Consider the following 8709-nt stretch of genomic DNA (forward strand, 5'->3'; position numbering starts at 1 on the left):
TTTTATTTTATTATTATTTGATGATTTGTGCAAAAATACGATGAAATCAAGGAATTTTTTCATGAAATTAGAGAAATAATAATAATAATAAAAAAATAATAAGGAACCGTGGGTGTGGGGCCGGCTGGGACCAAGGCATGGCCGGTTGTCCAATGGTCACACCCCACACTCCTTTCCTTAATTTTATATTATTTTTTATGGATTTATGGAAGTACCATGAAACCGAGGAGTTTCCTCAAGACGAAGGAGATTTGATAAAATGAGAGAATTTTCATCAAATCATGAAAAATAATAAAAATGCATTAAAAATATAAAACTGGCGTGGGATTGACCACGACACGGTGGGTCGGTCGTGTGTCCGTACTCCCAGCATCCTGGTCAATATTTTTAATTATTTATTATTTTCTTCTCTATTTTGCATAGGTTCATCGTTTCGTTGTATTTTTGAAATACTCGTTCGTGCGGTGACTTTTAGTGTATCATCATTGAATACACCTTCACCATTTGAATCGGGGCTTACTTAGAGGTAGCTCAGACGCCCGGTTGTTGATTATTTATTACTAATTGTGGAATTAAGTGGAGAATAATTCACAAAACTGAGTAATAAGATGTTTATTATTAATTCATAGGATCAGTTGAGGATTCGACTATGAATTCAGAATAATAAAGTGAGCATTATCGTTCCATGGGATCGTAGATTCGACCATATAATCGGAGTAATTAAGGTTTATCCATTACCATTTATGAGACCAGTTGTGGATTCGATCATGAAATCGAAGTAATGAGATAATATAGTTATTGTTATTCTATGAGATCAAGCTGTGGATTCGATCATAAAATCAGAACAATTGTTATTGTCATTCCATGAGACCAGTCGTGGATTCGACCATGGAATAAGAGCGATTGTAATTAGGAATAATTAACTTTGTGGCTCTATACTAGCAGAGCAAGCTGTCTAGGAGCATTAATTATCCTGATACGAGCTTGCCGGTAAGTCATATCCTTTATATAGTCAGGGTAAACTTGTTGTTTGTTCCTGAAGACTTTATCGCTCTATACTAGCAGAGCAAGCTGTCTAGGAGCTGTCCATCTCGTGATGCTATATAGAAATAATCACTGAAAGTATTCAGTTTTCATGAGATATGTCGTTGTCCAGTCGTGAGACTACATATCTACATGTACTCTGAGAGAAAGTACTCTCCGTTGAGAATTCGATGAGAGACCCGTGTCTCGATACTCACGTCTGATTGCTGAATCAGAGCTTCGTATAATTAAGAGTTTACGAATTTAGCCTTTGTCTAAAATCCACCATCTACATTAAGTCCCCTGCTTACTGAGGAAAGTTGTGTTCCTCAGTCAGCATTAAATGGTGATTTTCCGGCCATAAATAATAATACCAGTAATTGAACTTAGTCGTAAGTTGAGACGTTACCGGATTTAAAGAGCATGAGCAAACCACGACTTGATGAAGGTTTCAAAGTCATGATTGGAGCGTCTTTTGATGAACATAATTTGGTGTTGAACCGCTGGTTTGGACGACGAGTCCGTGGTCAGTTAGGATTCGCGGGTCGGGCCCAATAAGGAAATCCTTAGAAAATTAGGTTTTGAAAATAAAATTGATATAAAAGGGATTAATCCTTTTTTTTTCTCACGACCAGATCTCCATCATCTCTGCACCTTCACGCCAGCAGGAGAAGATTCCCGCCGCCGCCGGACCACAACCTGCCGCCACCGTCGGCCAATTTTCAGCCGGCGCTCCCAGGTAAGTTTTTTTTTGTTTGCTGATGTTTATGATCCTCATGAGTTGTTCATGCTTTGATCATGATGAAGTTATATACATGTGTGTATATTAGTGTGAGTTTTATGAAAAAACCCTCGTTTTTGAAAAACGCATGTTCCTTCAATCGTTAGTTTTGAAAACTAACTATAATCCCTGATCTAGGAGAGATTTTTTCTTAGTATATGAACCTAGGTTCAGTGATAAAACTTAGTTTATGAGCTTTCATGGGTACCAAGGTTTTATCATAAAAGAAGTGAATTTTCATGAAATCGGAGTAATCCTTCGTTTTAAAGACAAATAACGATGACACGAAGGAAAATATGTATGATGAACTTGTGTCCAGTAATAAAAATTTTCTTATGAGCTTTCATGTAAATACAAAACTTTATTATATGTATGAGATGTGAGATTTCACAATATTTTTTTAAATAAACCTTCATTTTAAAGACAAATAATGACGATACGAAGGAAAAATAGTTATATATATATATATATATATATATATATGCAGCCGTGACACATATTGTGCAAAATATGATGATATATTTTATTTGCATGAAATTTTTTTCATTAGATAAAATTCTTGAGAATTTATGTAAGCAATGTTGCATTAATTGCTGTTTTTTTTTCGAAAATCAGAAACGTGGGTTTTGAGGAACCTTCGAAGATAAACAATATATTTATGATGAAATATTTTATTGTTGTAAACTTCATAGGTCAGTTGTGTGAATGTTCACATTATGAAAATTGTGTTCGTGATTTCATGAAAAATCAGTTTCGGAAATTAAATAAAGTTTCGTTCGTTTTTTGCAGTTTTCGAAGAGACGAACGATTTTGAGGTGTTTACTCTAGCATTACTATCACTATTGTTAGTGGAAGTATAAAAGGTAAGAGTTAAGAGTTACCATTTTTTCTCGTATTTCCTTGATTTATATCGGACAACATATTGAAGTAGAATGTAGTGTGAACCTTTTCAGCTACTTAGCAAAGATGTCCAATTCCCAAGCTGACGACGCCTCGAGGGAAGAGATGTGTGTTGATGATGGTATCTCCAGAGATGAGACATGCATGGATGAAACTTCCGTTCGGGGAGACGAAGACGAAATCCCTGGGATTAAGAATGTCCCGAACATAGATGATGCATTCTTTGAAAAAGATATTCTAGGAGCTGAGCAACATTTGAAATCCCCAGTGTATCGTCTTTTGATAAATCCCAGAACTGTTACACAGAAGAAATTGGTGACTCCTAAGACAGTGATTCGATTTTGTCTTGAACGAGGGGTCTTCGCCTCATCAATCATAGAGTTTAAGCTTTCTCGACGACCTTTGGAGAAATTTGTCGGCTGGGCGAGGCACATGTTGGGTTTTCCTCATGTGAGGACTATGCTCGACCAGGCGCAGGTGACGAGAGCTATTCAAGCTTATGGAGAGTTGTTCATTTATCATGACGCAAGTGGTATTGTGGCTCTGTTTGCTCGCTGGTGCATTCCCACTCACACTTTCATATGTATATGGGGAGAGTTTACCATTACCTTGGAAGACGTGACGGCTCTGATGCATCTCCCGATCACGGGCAATCTTCCTGGGGATCTTTCAGATGAGGAGACCGCCGTTTCTCATGTCTTGACAGCTGCAATGGAGAAAGCGAATAAGGATGGAAGTAAAGGATGCTATGCTTCCTGGTTGACACACTGGTGGCCCAAAGACGAGGTTTCTGATAAACCCATCGACGGTATGTTACCCATTGCTGCTTTCTTATGTTTATGGTTGTCCAGAGACGTTTTTGAAGACAGTGGAAACTTGTTGAAGCCTTTTGTGATTCCCTTTGTTATTAAGATGGCTCAAGGTGAGCAACTTCCGATAGGTAGTTTATTCTTAGGCTCCTTGTATTACAACCTGGACTCCTTGATTATAGACTCCAGTGTGTCGAACGGCTCTATGAAGATTGAGTGTTATGCCAACACGATGTTTCTTCAAGCTTTGATGTGGGAGCATTTTAAGAATTATGCACCTACTTCTGCAAGGACCGAATACCGATGCACGCCATACTTTCCCTGAGAAAGATAATGCTAGGATCATGCGTTGGTCCACCAAGCATCCTCGTTCTAAAATACGTTTTATTCATGTGTTAGATGAAGAATCTGAGTTCAATTTTCGCCCGTGGGTGTCAGTCCCTGATTATGTTTCTCATCCGATGACTTTAAATACTGGAGAAGGCACGAGTTTGACGTCTGGTGCGCATCTGAGTGATGGCGAAAGATCTTTCATGTTGATCTGCACTCCTGGTCATTTGCTATCAGTCACGTTTGGAGAGCTTTCAGTGGAGGAGTATAATATTGATAGAGCAGCTCGACAAATGGGTATGGATCAGTGTGTTCCAACCATACGGAGAAGGAAGTCATCAGTTGAGCAACTCAGGACCCATTTGGATCATACTCACGTGGAAGGGAGTAGCTACTGGTTTCCTGGTTCTGATAGATTCGCCTATGTAACCCCAGGTTATGTAGAATTCTGGGATCAACAACTTGGACGTTTGCGTGGATTTGTAAGATTTCCCAGACCTCCATTCAAGGATCCTCCTTCGGCTGAGATGATTTCCAGTCGACCAAGATTGAAGTATCTTTCTGGTGATAAACGAAAGTCGTCTCCAGGATGCTGTCAGGTATGTTTCTTCATATAATCTTCACGAAATTATAAGAAATGTATTCTGATTATATTACTGGATTTCACCACAGGACGGTCGTAATATACGACCTCGAATCGGTGTAGATTTCTCAGAGACTGAGGAGGTTATTCATGGCGAAGAAGGCAGTCATAAAGGTTATAATTTGTTACCTAATACCGTAAAGTCCCCAGTTGGTGCTTTGGTGAGTTCCCGATATTTCTCACTGTGACTTTCATTGCTATTAGCATTAGAATCATGAAGCCAACATTGTTAATTTTGTTGCAGAATTTTACTCCATCAAGTATTGAAGGTCTTCAACTTTCTGCTACTGAACAAGCAATCGCTGATTTGAGTGACGAAGAAACTGTAAGTATTTCTTCACATGTTCAAATGGGGTGCTTCATAGATAAAAATATTGATTGTAAAGGACGTGTACATGAGGATGTCGTCATGAAGATGGAGAATTCTGGAACTCAATCATCCTCTGGGAATAGGAATGGAGGTAATTCCCAAGATTCAGAGCCGGATGGAAGTGATGTTCCTCTTGTCGTTGATGTGGACAATTCCAACCCCTTGGACACTTTGGAGACTCCTCAAGTAAGTATATATCCTGTAAATTCTTCATAGAAGTATAAAAGTGCTGACTTGTAAATGAATGAATGAGAACCCATGTGAATATGTGAAAACTTAGTCGAATTTTGTCGTCAGAAAATTCAGAACCCAGCTTTTTAGTAGAAACGTTGTAGAATCTTCGTCCGGAGTCGGATTTTGATGATTTGCATGTGCAAATTCAAGCCCGGAGAATTTCCAAGCTTTAGAACAGAAGCTTTTTAAGTTTTGAGCACGTTCAGAGCCTGAAAAAGGCGAAATAGTAAACTCCCAGGAGACTTCCAGAACTTTTTCAGATTGCGCGTCACTTGATATTTTAGCCACATCTACTCGCTCGTTCATCATATTATCATGAAATTTTGACATGTCATAGAGGACATACATATGAAGAGAATGACATATGACCCATCCTTAGATTCCTTGTAAATTGCTCCCAGTTCATCTCTTAGTACAGGGCAGAGTTCAGTTTCTTCAGACGGATTCATCGTGAAATGTGTTTTCATGACTTTCATGTTATTTGATCATGCCTTGAATGTAGTATGATGAACTTTGATGATATTGCCTTTCTGGTATACTGTGTTTCATAATATCCTTTGGATTCGTGACTCTAACCTCATGTAATCTTCGTATTAGGTGCTAAATACCGAAGTTGAGGATACTGGAGCCAATGATGACAACTCTAACCCTTCCGAAGTTATTTATAAAGAGATAGTCATCCCTGCACTTCGAGGCCATGAGAAGGTCGCTGCTGATGTTATGGAAGACCAGATGGTTGTTGCCTCAGTGAGAGAAGAAACCGAGATAGCAGCGGAGAATACCGAAGTAACTGTTGCTTTGGTCGTGGAAGCCGCTCCAGTGACTGAGAACCGTATAATAGTGTATGAATATCCAACTGCAAGGGTTGCTTTCGATCCTCCCTTTAACACTTCACTCATGTATCATGAACTGATCGGTGGATTCAGCGTTCCCATTGGATATGCACGCTTGTACGAGATGATATGGAAGAAGTTTGGCCACATGACCGTTGACAGGAACCCTGGGCGTGCTTATGATTTAACCATGCAAGTAGGCGTTATCTTGCGTGTCGTGAGTGATATGCATACGAGGCCCAAGAATACGGTGACTCCAGGTATACTCTTTGATTGGGAGTTTAACTTGGAGAATTCAGAAAGACTTGGTCTCAACGTGAAATGGCTTCGTAAGCAAATAAACGTTATCAAGGATTCATGTGAGAAGAACATACCCTTTCCAAATAATGCTGTGAAGGAGAAGGAGGACAAGATTGCCAAGCTGACCGAGGAGTTGAACAAGGAGAGGGCGGCTTTGCAAATCTTGAAGGATGCTGATGAGCGAAAGCCTTTTCTTGCTGATATCTTGAACTTCTGAACTTCTGAGAAATTTGAGGTTTATACTTGGGTTTTGATATTTTGATGGTTTTGGATTAACTGATGGTTAAGGATTTTTTTGTAGATTTGATAGAGATTTTCTTTTACGAAATATGAACTGAATTTTGATAAATTGCTGAATTCAAATACTGATTGCAAGTATTGCAAATGTTTTGGAGGAATTGAAATACAAATGAAAGAAAATCCTAAATGTTAAATCCCAACGCCATGAGTGCTTCAAACGCCCAATACCTTAAATGTCCAATAATTTCAGATAAACGCCTTGAGACAATTTTCGTGAATTGCTGGTAGGGTTCTGCCACCTGTGCTGGTCAATTTGTAGTATCCTCCGGCCACGGACTCCGCAACCATGAATGGTCCTTCCTTGTAGAATGAAGACCGTGCTGAACTGCTTTGAGAACCAGGTCCCCTTCATGAAACTTGTTGGGATTGGTCGATCGTGCTTTGAATATCTTCCGCTGATTCGGAATTCCCTGTTTGATGGAATTCCACGATTGTGGCCCATATGGACACTCGCGCGGAAGAGAGTATCCAACATAGTGTTGATCATGCTTAGCCAAGTCTTCAGCAATAAACCTCTCGATGGAGTGACCGATTTGAAGAAGTTCTGAACCCAACCATTGAGTGTAATATTGCTGAGGTGAAGTTACCCACTCGTAGATTTTGATGACTGCTAAATTATTCATGGGGAGAAGTCCTTGGACCATAGTAGCGTATTTGAACATTGGTAATATTGGAGCAAGAGGAGGAATAAGACTTGCCTGAGATCGAAACCTTCTGAAAAAGGTGTGCGGATTATCTCCAAGTTCATGTGTAAGTCCCATCAGAGTTTTTACTTCTTCCAGATGCTCAAACGGTGGTGCGTCCTATGCTTCGTCTTCCGACTCGGAATCCTTGTCGATGACAGGATGTGCTGAAGGCATCGTTGTCCTTTCAGCATGAATCCAAGTTCTCCCAAGGACCATGTCGTATCCAGGGTCTTCCAGGATTATGAAAAACTTGGCCTCAGTGCAGATCGATCTTTCCGTAACTTTGAGAGTGATGAAGCCGTATGTGTTTCTGGAGATTCCTTCGTGGTCCCTGATTGCTATGGGAGCGTGGGTGGCTTCCCGTCGAGTAATACCAGCAGCTCTGAGAGTTTTCTTTAATGTGCATTGTGGTACCAACATCGATGAACGTCCTCTTGAACTCATTTCCTTTAATGTGCACTGTGGTGAGCAGTCCTCAGTCATGCATTTTTATGTCAGTGGCTGAAGGTCCGGTGATAGTCTCTTGGATCAGCGGACGTCTTCCAGACACGATGTGGTTCAGTGCAGCAAACATGTCTTTCCTTTGAGTTTTGGAAAGATATAACAACTCACAGACATGTTCGATCAGAGATTGGACCGTTTCCTTGACAGGAGGTTCGGAGATGGTAAAAGTTCTGACTGGGAAGGGGTTTTTGTGCACCCACTCAGACCCTAGGTTAATATCTCCTGATTCGACCTTTTCTTTGACTATGCGCTTCAAAAATTTTCAATCAGTCGTGGGATGGATGACGTATCTATGGAAGCGACAATACCGAGGATTTTCCATTGAACAGGGAAAATCAGGTGCTTCTGGATCTTCCGTATGCTGAGGAGGGATTTCCGAATTCTCCTTCTTGTGTGTCTTTGAAGAGGTGGAGGAAGTCTGCTTGTGTTGTGGTTCTGCTTTTCGCTTACTCCCTTCCGCGTTAACATTTGTTGAAGGTTGCAGGTTATACTGCTTGTTGATCAGACGCCTGCTTCCTCGAGTGTCTTTTGAATCTTCAGTCTTTGTAGACTTTGCTCTCTCCAAAAGAGCGGGTGCAGTGGTTGCCGACCTCTTCGCAGCTTCGTGAAGCTCTGAGAAAGTCTGGAATCGAAGGTTTTCTATCAAGGCCCTGTAGACCGGGAGCATGCCATTGATACACAAGTCCACCAGTTGTTGCTCCGTGACGTTTGGGTCATGTAAATCCAGGGCTTGGACTCTGAACATTTTCACATAATCATTGGGATTTTCACTGAACCTCTGAAACATTCTTCCAAGGTCGGAGAGGGTGACTTGTTCTGACACAAAGAAGTATTTCTTGTAAAATGCGTTAACCATTTCTCCCTAATTGTTGATGGTCCCTGGTGTGATTCTGTTATACCAGGTGTATGCCCTGCCTTTCAGAGATTTTGAGAATTCCTTGAGACGGACGACATGATTATGTTCCTGTTCTCCCAAGGCTTCGAGAAAACGAGAGA

This window comes from Papaver somniferum, chromosome 3, assembly GCF_003573695.1.
Source record: "Papaver somniferum cultivar HN1 chromosome 3, ASM357369v1, whole genome shotgun sequence".
Lineage (NCBI taxonomy): Eukaryota > Viridiplantae > Streptophyta > Magnoliopsida > Ranunculales > Papaveraceae > Papaver > Papaver somniferum.